The sequence below is a fragment of the Amphiprion ocellaris genome, chromosome 6 (genome assembly GCF_022539595.1).
Source record: "Amphiprion ocellaris isolate individual 3 ecotype Okinawa chromosome 6, ASM2253959v1, whole genome shotgun sequence".
Taxonomy (NCBI): Eukaryota; Metazoa; Chordata; class Actinopteri; family Pomacentridae; genus Amphiprion; species Amphiprion ocellaris.
Window position 1 is genome coordinate 12896280 of NC_072771.1, and position 21848 is coordinate 12918127.

The following is a 21848-nucleotide window of genomic DNA, read 5'->3' on the forward strand; positions in this document are numbered from 1 at the left end:
GAGCCATGTAAAGTAGTGAATGCAAATGCAGACACTCTCACAGCTGCAGCGTCTTTGACACAGTCCAAAAATATTCAGAGCTAGTCTATTCAGAGCTCATCTTCAGTGCTGATCTAATCATAGTTATGTTGTTTACACAAAAACTAAGATGAAGCCAACAATGTCCTTAGATATTAAACCACATCAGTGTCAACCTTCTTTTTATAAAGACTTAATCTCAGTTGTCTGAGGTTCATATTGAACAGTGTGTAAAATCACTGAAGAAACTTGAATTTCTAAAAGAAAACTTGCTTCCTTTCTTTATTAGCTAAAGAAGAGGCTTGATTCAGCTCGTTCCCTTACTTTAATTTCATTTCTTGCATACTGTATATATTTGTGGAGCACAAAGATTCCCTACAAATAGCTGTAACTAAGGCTTTCATAGTGTATTATTGTTTGCACATTCAGATGCGCTTTAACCTCCTCTGGATTAAAGCACTGGATTATACAGATTGGTGTCAAATTAAAGGAAAAACCTGAACCCTCAGTCCTTTCAACTGAGAGGATCTGGCAGCTCTGTTATGCTGTGAGGACATTTTTTCTGACATGGTTTGCAGAGAGGGCTGATCGAGGCTTTGTTGAAGCTTCGACACTTCATTCAAAACATGGTTCATTACTCGAGGCCTCAATGACACACAGTGCTCGAGTAGGACATCTAGTGGTCAATAGAATGAAGTGCAATCAAGACGTGGTCGTTGGTTCATGGATTGTTTTGGATTTGATTCGCCATGCACACATTCCTGTTTGACTACACTAGATGATTGTATGGGTTCTAGTGGACACAAAAATAATATTACTAGTAATAATAATGACAATAACTATTGAAGAGCATGTTTCTTATTTGCCATGTTTGTCTGTAACACTGTATACTCTTCACTTATATTCTGTGTTATGAAACATTTAAACGGTGCTGCTACATTCATGAGATGCTCAACAAATGCAGACTGATGTCATTTTCACAAGGGGCTGGTGCAAATAAAGATTATATGGATTATTATGGATTTTGGCAAAGTATGTCTTGGGGTTTATTGGTAAAGAGGTCAGTAAAGAGGGTGTGCTTATGTAACTGGTTATGAGCTTTTATTGAGAAATAATTTATCAACAGTTTTGGGACTCAAGCAGTTCCTTCTTTTACTCACTATCTCCCCAGCCTTAGAAAAAAACCCTGTTCACACGGCACAGATGAGGCTGAGGTACACAGGAAATGTTTGGCTCCATTGTACAAGTTTGGGTAAACGGTTTTGTGGGTTGCCCAGTAAGCCAGTGGGTCTGCCGTTCTTTCTACAATTGCATTCGCTGTGGCGCTTTGCATTTGCCAGGCTCTACTTGCGTCTTCGTCCAATAGGCTCCACAGTTGAACTGAAAAATACTGAAGATCATCATCATCATCATCACCAGAAATGTCAGTCATTCCCTATTCATAATAGAAAATAAAAATACCTGTGGAAGGTGCTGCTGGTGGTGGAGGATGAGGCTGTGGTGGTGCGTGTGAGGTAGATGACTGCTGCTTGGTATTCTTTATGTTAATTGTTGTGCATTCTGTTATTAAACGTTCTTTCACACTGGCTGCCACTCTGATTGGTGAATCCAAAAGTTTTGAACTGCAGAGCCACAAGTGTAGCAACAGCCAGTGAACTGTTTTTTTCGTTTGGATTGTAGTCTGTCAGCTAAGCACCTGACAAGGTTCTGTGCCAGGTGTTGTGGCATGGGGGTGGTGAGTTGGGAATATATATATATGTATATATATATATATATATATATATATATATATATATATATATATATATATATATATATATATATATATATATATATATATATATATATATATATATATATTCTCTACAAAATCTGACATACTACTAACTCTCAAAGCAAATCATGGCAACAACAGCAAAAAAAACAATCTACTCTGTGAAAAACAATTCAAATGAACAACACTAAATAGGGATCTCCTATCCCGGAACACTCGATCCCGCTGAGTGATTCACGTAACAAACCGAACCAATCAGGTGATTCGAAGCAGTTGAGTGCTTCAAACATCACTGAAATGATTCAAACGTCACGAGTCACGTGACCAAACCACGCCTCGGCACAGTGGCTCGATACGTTTGCTTCAATGAGCTACAGCGCATGTGTCGAAGCCTCGGGTATCAGAGGACCATCACTAATGGTTTGGGTCCAGTTGTTCCCTCAGAAGAAAGAGATGTGAAGAATTGATGCTAAAAGTCCACTGAAAGTGTCCTGGTGACATATGGTGGCCCAACATCTTACTTATGTCAGTTTTCCTTTAATTTGACAACTGTCTGCATTCATCTATAAAGTCATTGCTGAATTACAGCCACTAAATATCTAAGTATATCGAACTAAAATATAAATTGCTATGCTTTTCACTCACAGGACTAATATTTATTAATGGTACCCAAAGTTCTGACTCCACTTTTTGCTTGAAAACTTTTGCAACTTGATTTTAAAATGAAAAACTTGGTTCTTCTTCAGGGCTGCACAGTAGCTCGTGGTTAGTACTGCTACCTCACAGCTAGAAGATCCCTGGTTTGTGTCCTGGCCTGGGCCTGGGATCTTTCTGCATGGAGTTTGCATGTTCTCCCTGTGCATGTGTGGGTTTTCAGCGGGTACTCTGGCTTCTTCCTGATTCTAAATTGTGATTATTTGTCTTTATGTGTAGTCCTGTGATAGACTGGTGACCTGTCCAGAGTGTCCCCTGCCTTCACCCTAAGTCAGCTGGGATAGACTCCAGCTCCAGGTGTATAGATAATTGATGGTTCCTTGTCAGAAACTGAACTCATTGCTGTATAATCTGCCGGTTGTCTCAACTGGCTGTCGGCATTTTGAATGGTATTTTAGAACTTAATGAGATAATCTTATTGAGTCACTGCTTTAGATGATCTTCTCACTCACTTACTGTCTCTTGATAGTGGGTTGCAATCTCATGTTGTCTTCAGAATGTGGTGTGTTAATGATTTGCGCTGTAGTTTTTCTCATTTTTCTGATGCATTTTTGGTATAGAAATTTGTTTTATGCTGCTCTTCTGTTCTAATCACTGCTGTTGCCTCTTTTGGCAACAGCACTTCAAATCCCAGTGAGGTTTTCCAGGTTAAATCAATGGTAATATATACACCGATCAGCCACAACATTCAGACCACTGACGGGGAAGTGAATAACATCGATGATCTTGTTATAATTGCAACATTCTGCTGGGGCACCTTGAGTCCTGACATTCATGTGGATGTTTGACATCTACAACCCACCTAAACATTTGCAGATCAAGCAACCCCCCACCTCCCTGCCCCCCATGGTGATAGCAGTCCTTGATACCAGTTGCCCTCAGCAGGACAATGCATCCCAACTCACTGCAAAAACTGCTCAGGAGCGGCATGGGGAACAAGACTGAGCTAAGGTGTTCACCTGGGTTCCACACTCCCCAGATCCAAATCTTATTGAGCATCTGTGGGATGTACCAGGGTAACCCTTATCTAGGTAGGTCCCACCCTGCAACCCACAGGATCCACAGAATTCACTGCCACCATCCCGGTACCACAGGACATCCCCAGAGGTCCTGTGTCTATGCCCCACTGGGTCAGAGGAGTTTTAGCAGCATAAAGGAGACCAACACAGTATTAGGCAGGTGGTCAGGTTATGCCTGACTGGTGTATATGTAAATAAGATGCATGGCATTACATGACATTCAAACATAAATACACATATTCCTTTACTGTGAAATTAACAGGCAAACTTCAGCTAAAACAGGGATCCGGCTGTAGTTTAGAATCAAATCAAATATTAAATCTGCTGCTTCTTTAACTTTAATACAGAACTATGGGAAAGACCTTGAATTTAACATGAGAGCCAACAAAAGCTGCTCAAAACTTTTGATCAAATGAAGCACAGAGGCATTGCTGAACCTGAGAACTCATCTGCTGAAACTATTTATATTCAGGTTTCAACTCTATTGAACCACTCACTGTTTCTATCCTCACTTGTTAAGAGTGATATGCTATCAGCCCGGCACAGCTGAGCAACAGGGCCGTGCAGAGACCTTTGGAGGGGCAGGTGCTCAAAGTTAAAAGGGGGCACATGGAGCACGAATTTGAAACACCAGACAGAAACATACCTTGTGACATAAGGTGTGTGGTGGTGCAATGGTTAAGTATCAGGACCATTGATCAGAAAGTCAGTGGTTCAAACCCTGTGCTGTAGTGTATTTGTGACAAGTTATTATTTTCAAGTTGAATTTAGATCACCATTAGATACTGGACTATTTAACTGTGGTTACTCTTCCTGGAGTCCTTGCTGTTAAATTTCATACCTTTTCCAGACATATACTGTATAGCCATGGATTTGCTCCATGGTGCTGATTCATAATCTGCCCTTTATTATTCGTAGTGCTAATAATAAAGTTAAAAATAATAATAATTAAATGATATAGAAATCATGTATTTAAATGTATTTGTGCTTTTATTCAGTTTGACTATCCACTTTGTGCAAGACACCAAGGTTATAAAAGTTACATATTTTATATTTATGCATATTATATTTAATTTGTGTCTATATATACAAATGTTATAAACAAGTACTGATATCTTTAAATGAGAGGTTGAGAAAATCACAATTCAAATTCTTCTAATTATTATTGTTATTGTATTTATACTGAGGGGCTGCACAGTGGTATAGTGGTTAGCACTTTCGCCTTGCAGCGAGAAGATCCCTGGTTCGCGTCCCGGCTTTCCCGGGATCTTTCTGCATGGAGTTTGCATGTTCTCCCTGTGCATGTGTGGGTTTTCTCCGGGTACTCTGGCTTCCTCCCACAGTCCAAAAATATGCTGAGGTTAATTGATTATTCTAAATTGCCCGTAGGTGTGAATGTGTGAATGCTTGTTTGTCTGTATATGTAGCCCTGCGACAGACTGGCGACCTGTCTAGGGTGTCCCCTGCCTTCACCTGAGTCAGCTGGGATAGACTCCAGCCCCCCCCCCCCCCCCCCCGACCCTAATGAGGATTAAGCGATGTATAGATAATGGATGGGTATTTATACTGCAATAGTCCAAAAATATGTGAAAATGCATGTACATAGTTTTAGTGAAATAAATAACCTATGCCTCATTGCCTCTAGAAACACAGGAAACCCTCCCTCGGGTCTCCGGTTTCTAGACTAGCGGCGCTAGCGCTGAGCTACAGGGAACATCTGAGCACCTCGGGGCAGTGAGGGACGTCTATGTAGATCATGTGACCGAAGGTAGATCACAATTATTATTAATAAGAGCATTAAGGTGAGTATCTTGGAGGAGACTTCGGCAAAATGTTTAGTCATTAACCTTCATAATTTCAGTTGACGCTGTGCTCACACGATGCATTTTACTGTCTTTGAGTTTTGAAGCCCTGCTGGTTCAAAGTTATTTCCAGACCTTCTTGGGTGAATTTGAAACCTTGCCGTTATCCTGCTGGGCAGAGAACATGCAGAGTCTGTGAGTGCAGCCCTGTGCAGCAGGTGGCGCCGTCAGTCCATGTTTCCTGTGCGCTGCTATGGAGCAGCTGGCTGGCTTTGCTGTAATTCAGCTCTGTGTCACTCAGCAGTCTGTCTGTCAGCTTGTCCAATGACTGTGACATCAGGAGTGTGTGTGAGAAATTGGTAAATGTCACACATAAACTTTTATTTTCTATCAGTGTAAAATCTCATTTTGGTTTTTTGAAGTCTTAAAGTCCTTCAGTCTACAGCATAAAGTAAACACTGTATGTACTGTGTTTTGTGTGTGTGTGTGTGTGTGTGTGTGTGTGTGTGTGTGTGTGTGTGTGTGTGTGAGACATGTCAAGTGGCAGTGCCAGCTCTCCTCAGTATGAGTTATTGGGTCTTGGACAGGCGTGCAGTCTGGCTGGCTGGAATAACAGGCAGCAAGAGCTGACAGGCTGATAAATGGTTTGTCTCTTCACAGCTGCTCAGCCAGGACCCGACTGGGCTTTAATGGACGGAGAGTCTGTTAGAGAGAGAGAGAGATGTCAGGAGATGACTTAGTGAGCAGATTACAGCTGAAATCAATCAAAGCAGCCTCACTTGCTTTCTCTTTTGTCTGCCCTGCGTCTTTCCTCTCAACATTTTCTACTTCTGGCTGTTTACAGTGCTTGAACCAAAAATTACAAGTAGTCAGTCTTTCCTCTGAGATATATGAATAGCAAAAGCTTGAGTTTGAGGGGAAGAGAGAATATAGACCTAATGTAACATTTAAGGAAAGTTCTGTCTTTGTGAGAGCCTTATTACAAATGTGACCTTCTTTTAAGCTTCTTTTTTCATTGACACACTATTACCAAAGTGTATCCACACTTTTTCACAGAGGTCATGTTGTTTACATTCTCCTTTTCATTTTTAATTTGGGGCAAGCTCCTCTAATCTTTCACTTCTTTACTCAAGTCACAACTGTTATATTAAAGTATATGAAATTAAGATTTTTTGAATTTATTTTAAACCCCTGAACACCAAAACCCACTGGTGAGTTTCAAAGGCACGTTAACTTCTAAAATTACCAAAGTTGCACCACTTCAATGAATTATCTGTGACCAAATCTAAGCTTTAAATCGTGATATCTCATCAAATTCTGTTTATTCTACATATGTCATTTAAAAATGAGACAAAACCAATCATTTGCACAAACCACATTGTCTAAAAAAATTACACGTTCTGTGCTGCCATGAACAACCATGAACCCATGAATGACTCAAGTGCAACCAACAGTCATATAATAAAAATTATGGGACAATCTAGGTTTTTCTTTTCCATCCATCCATTATCTATGCACCGCTTAATCCTCATTTGGGTCGCAGGGGGCTGGAGTCTATCCCAGCTGACTGAGGGTGAAGGCAGGAGACACCTGGACAGGTCACCAGTCTATCACAGGGCTACACATAGAGACAAACAATCACACTTGCATTATACTTTATTATACACTTACAGACAATTAAGAATCATCAATTAACCTCAGCATGTTTTTGGAGCATGGGAGGAAGCCAGAGTACACGGAGAAAAGCCACGTATGCACAAGGAGAACATGCAAACTCCATGCAGAAAGGTTCCAGGCCCAGGTCGGGACGCAAACCAGGGATCTTCTAGCTGCAAAGTGAACGTTCTAACCACTGACCCACTGTGCAGCCCATTTTTTATCCAATATTTTTAAACTAGATAATCCAGGAAATTAAACTTTCTTTTTTCTTTTCTTTTTTTCTGTGTGGTACTACACAAAGACATATCTAAGTTCTGTCTTCTTATTTCCATAGTCATGCTGTTTTCATAGAGGTGCAAGACTTGCATTGCTTTGTATTGCAGTGAAAAATTAACCCACAGTGAGTTGAAATTTGACAGGTGCAAAAAAACACCCAGAAACTGCTGGAGTTTCAGAACGTTAATGTGTTTCAGAGCAACTTTAAATAAAAGTATCACAATGACAACAGACAAAATTATTGTATGTGTAATATATTGTGTATATTAGACATATATTATAATAGTATATCATACTGTTTTTGTATTGATTAGTCTGAATGTTATTTTAATGAGCATTTTACCAGTTAAAATGGAATGTTTTGTATTATAGTCCTGCTATCAAGTTGGTCACGTTGTCTGTTTCTCTCATGTTCTTTCTGACATCATCCATTATTACTCACACTTGATTTATACTCAGTTCTACATGTTGTGCTTGATGTATGTTTTTGTTAAAGCATGTTAATGAAATGTAAAGTTACTGATCTCTCTGAATGAGCAGATAATCAAGATCTGACATCTTTAGAAAACCATTTGTTCCTATGTCTGCTTTTGGACTTAATTCAATAAATAAATAAAACAATTTAAAGCTGCAAAACATGAATGTCTGTACAACTCTGACAGAAATATTAACACTTCCTCCTAAGTCAGCTACGTTGCTGCCTCAGCCTCACTTGTACTGATGTGATCAGTAGGGTGTGATGGTTGGTGTTAACAGACTTTTGGTAAATTTTTAACTGATATCAACTGAGTCAGTTTGCTCTCTCCTTCTCTTGGGCTACTGTTATAATGGCTGAGCATTTTAAATAATTAGCACCTAGTTGTCACCAGTAGCTGCACTGACCACTGTTCAGCTGAATGTTTAGGGTCACTTTAAGATGTTTACCTGTTTGCAGGGTTTTAGAGCCATACAGCTGTGATTCAGGTTCCAACCAGACCATAAACACCTCAACATACATTTTCATTTTCCCTTAAGCAGCTTGAATGTTGTTAAAATCATTGTATTCCTCACTCAGCTTGTTCTCACTCTTGGTTACATCTGTATGATGATTACAATGAGAAAAATAGTCAAATATTGCATTTTTTAAAGAGCTCCATCTGTTCCTCGTTTGATAACTAATTTATGTTTTTTCTCCATTTCTCTGTCACTGGCTTTGTTAGATTCCAACTTAAGATACTGTGATTTTTATGAACATGTTATCAAATGAAAATACCCCGGATGTCATTTCACCCACCTGACATATTTGTCATCTTTTGGAAATGTTGGAATCTGCTTGAATTTCAAACTTTATAATTTTTATTTAAATTTTTTTTTTATTTTTTTGGTTTGTAGGTTTGAACAAAGTTTCGGCGTACACCATGAGTATATAATGACCCGTTCACCAGTGAAACGCTGCCTGTAATGGGGTTAATGTTGTAAATCCACTATGAAGATTGTTTTCAGCAGAATGATTACAATTTCTAAATGTTTTAGAAAAAAGGGCTGCACGGTGCCTCGGTGGTTAGCAGGTAGAAGATCTTTGGTTTGCGTCTCAGCCTAGGTCTGGGATCTTTCTGTATAGAAGGATCCCCCCCACTGCCCATATAGCTTGTGAATTTTTGCTCCTTATGCTGGGGGACTGTCCATAAATGTATGAAATATTTCACTTATGCATAGCAATCTGATGTAAGTCAAGCAACACAAAATGATAATGGTATGAATAATAACAATGACATTAGCCATTTGCAGGAATATAAACTCTCTCTCTGGTCCAACTATGTTTAATGGGATTGAACCAGTTAAGTGCCTTGTTAATGAGGACAACATGTCTGACTCACTCTGGTCCTGCTGCAGCTGCACTGCTTCTGCTTCCACCTCCGCTGACTTCAATTTCTGTTGGTCGCAGGGAAACTGTTGGATCACTGTGTGTTTGTAGCGAACACAGTCACCTGAACAACAAAGTGTGCTGAAGCAGAAACAAAAGAGCGGAGGAAAATGTTGAGGGCTTTGGGTACAAGAGGTGCCCTGTGAATTGTTTGAGTGAACAGCGTCTGTGTGTGTTTGTCTGTGTTTCCATGCAAGTGACAGCTTGTGGCAGTAGCTGACAGCAAATAAACATGTTCCAGTAATTAACCTTGACAGGCCCAATGTGGTGCCAACAGCAGAAACCTGCTAATGACACAATTAATCCATAATTAAGGTATTCTGTCACACTGCACACACACACACACACACACACACACACACACACACACACACACACACACACACACACACACACACACACACACTCATGGCTGAACAGTGTGTGTGTGTTGGTAAAGACTAGTACATGTCTGCACAAGGAAATACAGTACAGACCAAGCTACAAAAGGAGCAGCACTTTCTTCAAGGCTCAATGAAGAAAAAGCTCTAAAATATCATGTATGTTCCCTCCAGTGCTTTCCCTTAATGTAACCATAGTAGCAAAGCCCAGAGAATCAAAAGCTTCGAAATGAATTCAGTAGCAACTGTGCAATATAAATATGTGCTGATTATTCGGGAAAGTACAAATACAGTCTGAGAAGGAAGGTACAGCAGTGTTTGATTAAGATAATGAACTCTTGCAGGCAAATGTGTGCCGTCAAATGACGACTTTCCTTTTATGCAGCTTTTATTGAATCTGCTTTAACATTTATGACATTTTTATTGCAGCCTGGATTGGCTTTAATATGTGCACTGTGAACTGGCTGCAGAGGGCAGAGCAGCGATATTTCTGTTGTGACGAAGGAGCAAACACCTCAAGTCATGTCACATGAGTAAGTTTCCTGGTGTCCTGGTGGAATGTTTACTCTATTATCACTTTATGTTTGTTCTTCAGTGAGAGCGAAGACTGAATGAATGAGACGAGAGAAATGTTTGAATGGAGGGTTGGATTGATAAATGCAGTCATGTAAATCCTCATTGCAGATTCTGCTTGTATCAGTCAAGGATTTGCTTTCATAAAACTACACATATGTAAGTTTTGCATTGCTCAGTGAGAAGGAAATACAGAACATTCGTGTTTATTGTGTTGCTGGAGGTGACCAGATACGATTTATATGAGCAAGACACGCTGAAGCAGATCAGAAGCTGCAGAAAAACAACCTGTTTCTGTATTTAATACATTTACATTTCTGTGGCCCTGTTTCACTGTTTTGGTCCCCAGACTGCATTCTGGCACTTCTATGCCCCTTCTGGTGAATCAAGCCTGCTGAGTAAACAGCAGATCTTAATTTCATGTATAGAAATAGCCATAGAGCTCAGTGTGAACACCAACCACGTCTCAGTCTGTCAGATTTTTAGAAAAATTACAAACATTTATTGAGAAGTTAGAGCTGAAAACATTTATATTGTGTATATTGTGTAAGCAATCATGCCCAGTGTTTCCTTGAATCTGATTGGTGCCTTGTTCCACACCAGAGATAGAGTAAACATTTGCCCATTTGCAAGTTTTTATGGTAAACAATATTAGAGTAGCAGTGACTGGGCCCCAGCTTAGTTTTTACTAACTTTATGTTCCTGTTTAATATTCTCCAGCACAATCCACTCAACGCACCACAACGTCATTTACAAGTGTTATACAGTACATTCAGCATAAATATTGAGGGTTTACCTCTGAGTAAATGCTACTAGGTGGAAATAAACATATAACAACCTATGTGCTCCAATTTCATGCAGAGACCTGAATCAGCTTCATCTCTGACTAGAAGCAGTGAGTTTGCAAATATTAAAAGATAAATATTTCCTGCTGCAAAGAAACCAACTGCATCTGTTGAGCATTAAAATGTCTCTCTCTCTCTCTCTCTCTCTCTCTCTCTCTGTGTGTGTGTGTGTGTGTGTGTGTGTGTGTGTGTGTGTGTGTGTGTGTGTGTACATGCAATGCGAACTGCAACTAAGGGCATTTTCTCAAGTAGTGTGCTTTAGTATGTGTCTTTCTCCATCTCGACATATTTTGGAGGCAAATATTGCACTTTGTATTTTTGCTCTATTTATTTTTAACTCTACTACCTACTAATTATCTTGCACATTAAGATTACTATTCTATTATTAGTCTATTATACTAAAATATAAACTGGCAAATAAATTATGCTATTTTACTGTAGATTTAGCTGTATTAAGCTACGTAAATCTGCAAGATTAAACTGATGCTCAGAGGCAGTCCAATTTATAATTTTACATACAGTCATGGAAAAAAAATTACTAGACCGCCCTTGTTTTCTTAAATTTCTTGTTCATTTCAATGCCTGGTACCATTTAAGGTATATTACCTGAAGAACACAATGGACATGACAAAAATGCAGCTGATTACATAATACTTTATGTCCTATTTGACATGCTTAAGCTTCATTGTATTCCCAGGGTATGTAAGAGGCCATTTCATGTCATAAGCAGCACTGCACATGCAAAGACCTAGAGTGGTTTCCTGCTTACATTCCAGCCGTAACACAACCCAGAAATTTTGAGCTTTCACATAGTGCCTAAAACAAAAGAGTTATGTAAAGCCACAAATGCAGCCATTGTGGCACTGCTGGAAATTGGCATGAGTGAGAGACAGGTAGTGAAGAAAACTGGGGATCTCCAAGACAGCTGTTCATTACATTCATGGTACTACCCAACTGCTAGCTAGTCATGGCAGGAAACATATTTCTACCCCACCAGATGACTGTGCTCTCATCCGTTCCTGTGTCAGGAATCATGGTCAGAACTCCAGGGACCTTAAAAATGTCAAGAAATGTGATGTGTTTGGCAAGGACAGTTGGAAACCGATTTCTTGAAGCTGGTCTGAAGTCACACAGGGCACGGAAGAAGCCCTTCATCAAGGAAAGACAGAGGAAAGCCTGGTTACTCTTTGCTGGGGATCACAAGGATTGGACTGTTGATGATTGGGCTAAGGTTCTCTTCAGTGATGAATCCAATTTTCAGTTGATGCCCACTCCAGCCAACTTACTGGTTAGGAGGAAGCCTGGAGAAGCCTACAAACCAGACTGTCTTGCCCCTACATTAAAACATGGGGATGGATCAGTGGTGATCTGGGGTTGTTTCAGTATGGGTGGAACAGGGCAAATGCAGTTGTGTGAAGGACGAATGAACCAGGGTATGTACAGGGCTACTCTTGAAAACATTCTTCTACCGTCAGCTGGAAGACTCTTTCCTGCCTCCAATGGCTGGATTTTCCAACAAGACGATGCTCCTTGCCACATGGCAAGGTCAGTTAAAGCCTGAATGGAGAACCAGAACATTGGAACCATGCCTTGGCCTGCTCAATCACCAGATCTAAATCCAACTGAAATCCTGTGGAAAATCATCAAGTGCAAAATGGAGAACCACAAGCCCAAAAAGAAAGCAAATTAGCTTGAATTTGTGCAACAGGAATGGGCTGCTGTGACAGCAGAACAATGTCAGAAGCTGGTGGAGAGCAGCCAAGATGCATGACTGTAGTCATCAGAAACAATAGTTATGAATCAAGTACTAACTCCTGTGTGTATCATGTGACTAAAACAGACAGAAAAGAAAATATGGAATGCCTAAAAGCACTGTTTTTGGCAGTACAATGCCATAGCTATTGATGGAAAAACTGAAGTGATTTTGGTTATTATCAAGAAAACCATGGAAAATGTCTAGATATCAGCTCTTAAATTAAACTCTTATGAGCTATTTCTGTTGTTATCATTATTTTTGCCAAAACAAATGTACCTTTATTTGTACCAGGCTTTAAAATGAACAAGAAATTACAGAAAACAAGGGTGGCCTAATAATTTTTTCCATGACTGTATTTTGTACATATTGGTAAGCTGAGCTGTCTGTTTTCATTAGTGATTGTGTTTTCATTGCTGTTTTTGTGTTAAAATCTGAAAACCTAATACATATATTGTGGGGAAAAAAGTGATGCACAGATTGATGGATTCATATAATGCTGTAGCATATTATTAATGTGAAATGGGCTATTCTGCAAAAGAAGTACTTGTACTTTGATGGTATTTTTACATTGTAGTATAGTTAGTTTAACTTAAGTAAATGCTCTAAATACATGTTCCTCTCTCCTCTCTCTCTGAGTGTGATGTTTTCTATCCACATTTGTAATGCAAACACCACAAAACATGGTCATTTTTTCACACAGTATATTGGGTTTGCTGTTCTATTACATATATTCATTGCTATACAGATGACGACTGTACTTTGACAGTAGTCAGAACACAATAGCCTTGAAGAGCTGAGTTACACTCATTCTGTTTTTGAAGGACAACGTGGAATTTTAAAACGGCAATAACTTAGATTTTGTGAAGATATTTGGATTTTCATATTTGACCTTTAGCATGAACAATGCAAAGATTTACTACTAGACATTAAAGGCACACTACCAGTAAATTAGCTCTGCACTTCCATAAAGCCAAAGGCCTTGAGAGGTGGATCTTGAAAACATCTGTCAAAATTAAAGCAGTAGGGCCTGACATATCCCCATTGTTCGTCCCAAAAATTCAGAATCCTACAATTCCCATAATACATCTCAATAGCATTTCTCATTAGACCTTCCTTGTCCACATCTTTGAATCCCTTCACAATGCTGCTTGTAATGCAGACCAAAGAGTTATTATTACAGAAAACACCGTTCTTTCCATGGAAATCGTCTCTATAAATGTCCTATTTAAGGGCTAATCCACTCATTTAATCAAAGTGACACCTCATCATGCAGATAGTTTGACAGTTCTGACTCTTCAACTTGCTAGTCATCAGATTTCTGCCTCTATAAAACAGTCAAGGTAAATAGGATTTCATTTGTGGTGTTTTTTGTAAAATGAAATGCTGAAAGTAGAATAGAGTGACATCACATTTTGTGACAGATCGTGCTGTTTAGAGATGAATATCTGTTTGCCTCGTTTTGCAGGAGGAGGCAGAAAGTATGAAATTTTATTGTCTATGTTTTCAGTGAGTTCACCATATAAATGCAGACTTTTGAAACTGGGTCAGAATTAATTTTAAAAAAGAACATAATTTCTATCCGACCAGGACCACTGTCATAAAATGCTAACACTGGCCCGACATTTGATCTAACCATTATATCAACGGTAGTGACGCTGCACAAACTTTACTGTGCCAAGTCTTGTTCAGTGCTCTGCCACCCTGTTTATAACTTTGACAGCTTTATTATGTACTTTGTATACAGCTTCAGCAGCAAGTCAGATTCCTGGCATTCGTAAATAGACTTACAGGTGATTTTGTGGCTGTCAAGGTGTTCGCTAGACAGTCATGACTGATTTATAGTCAGCACGTCAAACACAACCTGAGTAATCCAGCAGGCAAATAAAGATGAAGCTGTGCTCTCAGCTACACTCCAACTGCCTCCAGAATAAACACACACTCTCTCTCTCTCACACACACACACACACACACACACACACACACACACACACACACACACAAACATACTGGCAGAGAAACACTGACTGCTCCATGTACAGTGCAGGTCAGGACACCTGTGGGTTTAAAATCCGTTCCTTGTGTGTGTGTTTAGATACATTTGTGTTTGGGTCTGTGCAGCTGTTTATGTTTGTACATGTGTGTCAACAGTTCACCCACACACATGCTGGTGTTTGTGTGTCTGTCAGGGTGTGTCGGGCTCAGCGCTGACAGGTGTGTGTCACCTCATCATTCAAGCTGTCAGCGCCGCCGATGGGCAGGAGGAGACAAGACGCTGATGAAGGACACTGTTTGGCTGTTGCTCAGGCCGAGCCACTTCCTGTGCTGTTCAGTGGGAGTCTTGGAGAAGTCCTATGTAGGACAAAGGCAGCCTGCGGCGAACTCCCCCTCCCCGTTACCACTGTCTGCAATGCTCCAAATGAAAAAAATCCCCCATCTGACTTGACTCATCGCTCATCACCAGTACAGTGAGAGTAGGAGAGAGCTCCATGGATCAAAGACTAGATGTCATATCCCCCTCCCCTTCCTCGAATTCATCCAAAAAGCCAGAGCAAGGACTTTATGCATGTATGTATGCGTGTGTGTCAGTGTGTGTCTGTGGGTGTGTGCGGGAGGCAGCAGCTTGCCAAGCTCCTCAACTTGAAGCGTGTGTTTATATACTTTGTCACTCAGGAAAATGAGATGTGTAAATCCAAATGTCAGCGAAGAAGAGGAGATTTCTGACAGCACTGAGCATCATGTTCCAGATTTTTTCTTCCTCTTCTCTTCACTTTTGGCTGGCTGGATGCTCTGCTGACAGCTTCATGGCTGAGAGAGAGAGGAGAGAAGATCTGAGCATTGATAGAAAGCAAAAGGAAGAATGGAGGAAATGATTGTAGATGATGTTTCTTGAATGCATACACGCACACATTCACAAACAGGAAACATAGAGCAGTCAAGGTCTGCTCTGCATGACTGAATGTGTGTGTTTGACAGTATATACTTACTTCGTATGGATAGCGTGTGTGTGTGTGCCGACGCTTTCAGAGTACAAATTGGACTGAGGCCTCTGCAGTATTCGGGTGACACAGTAATGGAGGGTAGGATATGTATGTGGATTGTGTGCACGTGTATGTGTGTGTGGCTGTCGCCAGTGTTCAGTGGCCCTGCCACTCAGCGGTACATAGGCAGAGTTGACAGCTCCCGCTTAAGTGTGTCACTCGACATTACCCATAAAGCACCACCAGAGAGAGAGGGGTGGGGGAGGTAGAGTGGAGGATGGGGTTGTAGATATGTGTGTGCGGTACTAGCTAGAGAACAGAAATACAGACATAGAATGCTTTGTCTTTTTTTCTTTTTTACTTTGGTCCGCATTCTCCGCCATTAACCAAATACTGCTGCTCAGATCTGGTTCAAATGCTGGGCTGGTTCTCAACTTTAGGGCTACAGGCACCCAAGGGCCCCTGCTGGCGGTCTGGCAGCCAGTTATGCAAAATGAGAAACAGTTGCTTTCACTTTTTGTGGAAAAGCAATCCTAATGAATGCTGTCACTAAAGATTTTGCAGGAAAGTCACCACAGATGTGAGGTACACAGAAATACTGTCTGTGCTGTATTGACAGTGAGTCTAGACTAAATCACTGCTGCTGCTAACCAGCGCTGACTGAAAATACAGGGTCACTTACAGGCCAGTTAAATGCCACTACTGAAATTATCATTTGTGCTTCCTCCCTGTAACTAGAGGATATTCAAATGTCTGCTTAGACAGATTTATGTGACTGGCAGTTGGATTAATTCAAAAGGCATGGATGGATATGAAACTTTCGTGGATTGTCCATCCATCCATAATCTATACCCACTTTATCCTGTAGTGCAGGGGTGTCAAACATACAGCATGTGGGCCAAAACTGGCCCGCCAGAGGATCCAATCTGGCCTGTGGGATGACTTTGCAAAGTGTAAAAATTACAAAGGTGAAAATAAATCCCTACTGTGAAAATATTTAAATATTGTAAATAATATAAACATTGAATATTGTGCAATATAATGTGAGTCAGCAGCTTCAGTACAAAAGAGTTTGGTTTGGTGGAACTCTATTGTTGATGCACTGCCACAACTTTTACGTATGTATACATTTTATACATTTACAAGGCAGTGGGACAATTTAACCTTTTCCTTAATAGTTCCCACTTTAGTTTGTATGGTGTCAGCTCAGGTGGTCAGGATTACTATACAGATGTGGAAATTAAAGGAAATTTTAAATCATTTTTACATCTTGACACGTTGTAAAATACTATATTCAGTTCCAGATACCTGTGACTAAATGTTTAGTGCCTTTGTAGACATACTGTGATCTGTAAGTAATTCACAGATGATCAACTGGAGCATAATATTGTTATTCATAATGTTTTGTAAAAAGATAGTTCATCAAATGTGAAAATTTGTAGAAAGTACTTGTACTTTTTTGCACTAAAACAAAGAGAAATATTTGGAGGAGTTGTTGTTTTTTATAGGTTTATTATGCTATGATTTTACTGGTCCGGCCCACTCAGGATCAAATTGGGCTTATGTGACCTCTGATATTGAAGATCACAGGGGGCGGAGTCTATCCCAGCTGACTTTGGGGGAGAGGTGGTAAGGATGTAAGTATGAAAATGAAAAATTCTGTTGCAAAAATTTAAAAAAAGTCTGAAATACAGGCCTGTGAACGTAAAGAGATGAAAGTTAACTACATCGCCGGAGCTGCATTTTAGTTTGGAACCATCCAAATCCTGAGATTATAATTCTTATATCACTACCAACAAACAGATGCTAAAAATGACATTTTATAAAACTAAAAATAATATAACCTGATCCTGTTTGGTGTTGCACAAATTAGAACTGTTGCCTTGCAGCTAGAAGATCCCCAGTTCATGTCCTGGTCTGGCCCTGGGATCTTTCTGCATGGAGTTTGCATGTTCTCCTTGTGCAAGTGTGGTTTTTCTCCTGGTTCTCCAGCTTCCTCCCACAGTCTAAAGACATGCTGAGGTTAATTGGTGATTCTAAATTTTTCGTCGGTGTGAGTGAGTGTGATTGTTTGTCTGTTTACGTAGCCCTGTGATAGCAGGTGACCTGTCAAAAGTTTCCCTGTCTTCACCCTACGTCAGCTATGTAATCAAGTGAAGGTGGATGTTGTGTGTCACTCTAAATGCTGCTGCAACAAGGAATTCTAGTACACCATTGTCTCCTGTCCTTTTGTCAAAGATAGTTCAGTATATCCTGTGTCTTAGGAGATAAGAAAGGAAGCCTTGTAGCACGATTCTTCAGTATTTACAAAATTTTTACCAACTCTATCATGACCACTTCTGGGTCATTTCACTCAGTCAGGAACCTTCTGAAGCAAAAAGACTAATCGACCACAGGAAGTACACATTTGCTGGAACCCAACGATGCACACAGTGTGATTTGGTGAGTAATTTTGAACGTAATCATGCCCTATGTTTGTGAGAAAAAAAACTCAGTTGGACAACTGTAACACAATGTTGTGCAACTGCAACAATAAGAAATTCTGAATTTGCCACAGCTCTGACTTGTACATCTGATTAGCTTCAATTATTAGAGCATTATGAAAGTGACAAGAGCTGACAGGTGATGTAGTATGAAGACACTACAGTTCCAACCTGATAAAAAAAAACAAAAACAAAAGCAAAAAAACAACAAATTTTCAGAAGCAATTTTGGAAGAATTGCAATAGCTTCAACATAAGCCTTTAGTATTTCTACATTACTCAAAAACTCCTATGTCACTTGGTGGAGGAACACTGAGATCACATTTACAGTGGTGAAAAAACTACCACTTGAGTAATACACAACAGTTAGCATTTCATGATTTATTTTTCTGTACCAGCAACAAATAGAATATGGTTGTAAATATTTGCTCACAATGATCAAAGACTGCCTGACCAATAATACTTCATCAGATGGCAATCAGAGTGTTAACAGGTCTTTCTGCTAGCAGTGAGCTTCGTTAGCATCCTGAGTTATGAACAAACAGATCAGCCAGTGCTCACTTCTTCACTAAACTCATCGGCTATTGCATGTGAGTTTGTTTTAATGTATCTGTGATGCTGACAGTGACTGTTCCATCTGACTAGTTTTTCCATTATCTGCTATTACCAGAAACCTAATGTGTTGTGTGCTGAAAGAATAGTATATCACTCTGTTTCTGATGCAGCACACACTGTTAAGTACCATGTGAAGACTGAGTCTGGGGTTGCATACAATAATTACAGTAATTACTTCAGATGGATGCAGTTGGGATTTTCTAATGTATGTTATGTGAAGGTAAAGTTAAAGTTTTGGACCATTATGGAGGTGTTTTATTCTGCAGTATGACTATGGGTGATTTTCCCCTGCAGAGTCACAGAACAGGAACATTTTCAGAATTTACTAAGAAATGAAAATGTTTGACCCCATTGTTAACCCTGAGTGCACCAAAACATCAACAAATATGAGTTATTGGATGGAATTTTGGTTCTAGTAGAATGTAGGAAATAGAAAGGCGGAAGTTGGTTATGTTAGATACGACTATATGGTGTATTTTATGTTTTTCATGCCATTTTTAGAAAAGAAAGGACTCAACAAAGACTCTAAGAGGGAAGAAAAATTTGTTAAGAAATACCAAATCTGATGGAGGTACCTTTTTTCTGCCCAAATATGAGTCCTGAGTAAGGTTGTACAGAAGTGGTTCTTGCACTTGGAAGACGCATTGAGGTTCATGCCACCTGGAAAAGTCTTGAAAGTTCTGCCATTGGTAAACAGTCAAATGATGCTAAAAGAACTTTTGTTTCTGTATGAAAATGAAACTGATATAGTAAATGACTACCAGCTACACTGGTCAGTCTCACTAACTAAACTGTAGACTGTTTCTCTCTTGCTTTATTTTTTCTTGTTGATGAATTGGCACATACAGTAGGTGTTCAGTTGTGTAAAGCTGTCAGATCAGCTGGATTATAAGAGTTAAGGGCCGCATGTCAAAACATGTCTTTCAGTCTGCCCTGTGGCGCCAAAACAACAACCCCCATCCCTTGAAAATCCAACCACCACCATTCTCCTCATGTCACTCAGTCCCTATCCGAAGGCACAATCAACTCTCGCAGCTCCATTTCCTGCCAATGTGCGTACTGACATGCCACACACACATGTATGCACACTCACAGGCAACAAAAGCTATCATCAGTTACCGGCAGCGCCTCCATACGTGCACAAACTAGTATGAAGTGTTACAGCGTCAGGTGGTGTGTTTGTGTGTGTCTGTCAACACGAGGACAGCAGAGTTTTCACAGTGAATCAGTTAAGATAATCTTCCTTGTCACTGAACTGAAGTGTCTTGTGTTTGGAGACATAACTGGTTTTATGAGCGGGTGTGTGGGTTTGTGTGCAGCAATTTCTGGGATAAATCACAGATGTTTTGTCTTTGTCATTTATACTTCACTGGGTAAAGTTAATTGTATTTGCATTTATTGTATATAAGTTTGTGTTTTTAGGTCAACTGCATCTGCGCTACAAACTACATATGTCCTCTCCTCCTTACATTGTTCATGCTGTATAGAATCTGCTAATTAGTTCTGTATCGTCTATCCATCAATACATGAGTATACACTGATCAGGAAAAACATTATGACCACTTGCCTAATATTGTGTTGGTATCCTTTGTGCTGCTGAAACACCTTTGTCCCAGTTTGGCATAGACACAGGGGACTACCTAGATCCGGCTTATCCTGGCACATCTCACAGATGCTCAATAAGATTTGGATCTGGGGAATGTGGAACCCGGGTGAACACCTTAGCTCTGTCATGTTCCCTGGGCACCTCCTGAGGAGTTTTTGCGGTGAGTCAGGGTGCGTTGTCCACCTAAAGGTGGCAACTGGCATCAAGGACTGCTGTTGCCATGGTGGAGGGTTGCCTTAGGTGGGTGGTAAATGTCAAACATCCACATGAATGTCAGAACTCAAAGTTTCCCAGCAGAACATTGTATTATGACAAAATCCATCCATCCATCCATTATCTATTTACACTGCTTAATCCTCATTAGAGTGGGCTAGAGTCTATCCCAGCTGACTTGGGATGAAGGCAGGGGACACCCTGGACAGGTCGCCAGTCTACCACAGGCCTACATATCCAGACAAACAATCACACTCGCATTCACACCTATGGACAATTTAGAATAATCAATTAACCTCAGCATATTTTTGGACTGTGGGAGGAAGCTGGAATACCAGGAGAAAACTCATGCATGCACAGGGAGAACATACAAACTCCATGCAGAAAGATCCCGGAAAGGCCGGGACACAAGTCCGGGATCTTCTAGTTGCAAGGCATAAGTGCTAACTACTGAGCCACTGTGCAGCCCATTATGAGAAGATGATCAATGTTATTCACTTCACCTGTCAGTGGTCATAATGTTGTGGCTGATCGATATGTATTCACTGCCAGGCAACATCCCGATCTCCACCTGGAAGTCTAAGTACTAAACCCCCACAAACTTATCTGACTCCACAGCTATAGTTCCTGAGTGTGTGTTTGCGGCAGTACAAAATGGTATGAAAAAGAAAAATGGGCTACGCTATTGTGACCATACATTTTGCTTTGAAATAATCCATCAATTAAAAAAAGGAAAAGAAAAAAAGAACTTGTGCTTTTGTGTGTACATATTTTCCAATACAGTCACACACCAAAATATTACATCGGTAAGTTGGCCTATTTCACAAAAAAATATTTGTTTTCCATTGGCTTGTATTCACATCACATAACTCACAAATTTCTTTCACTTTACAAGTAAGATGAGCAACAAAGTCTGCATAAGGAGGTTGGAAACACAAACTAGGACTTTTCCTGCCTTTAGGTGGGGTTGTGTTTATATTCACAAGAAGAGTCCGTATGAAAGCCTTCTCTTGTGGTATTCACGACTTGTGATGTCTTTGCTGTTGTTTTCAGAGATTGTGATGCCATGAAAGTTCATTTTTCAGTATATGGTAAGTTAAAATATTGTAATGCTGTCAAAGAAATTTTCCTCCTTGGTTGCACCGTGGCTCTATGGTTAGCACTGTTGCCTCGTAGATATAAGGTCCCCGGTTCACGTCCCTGCCTGGGCCTGTGGTCTTTCAGCATGGAGTTTG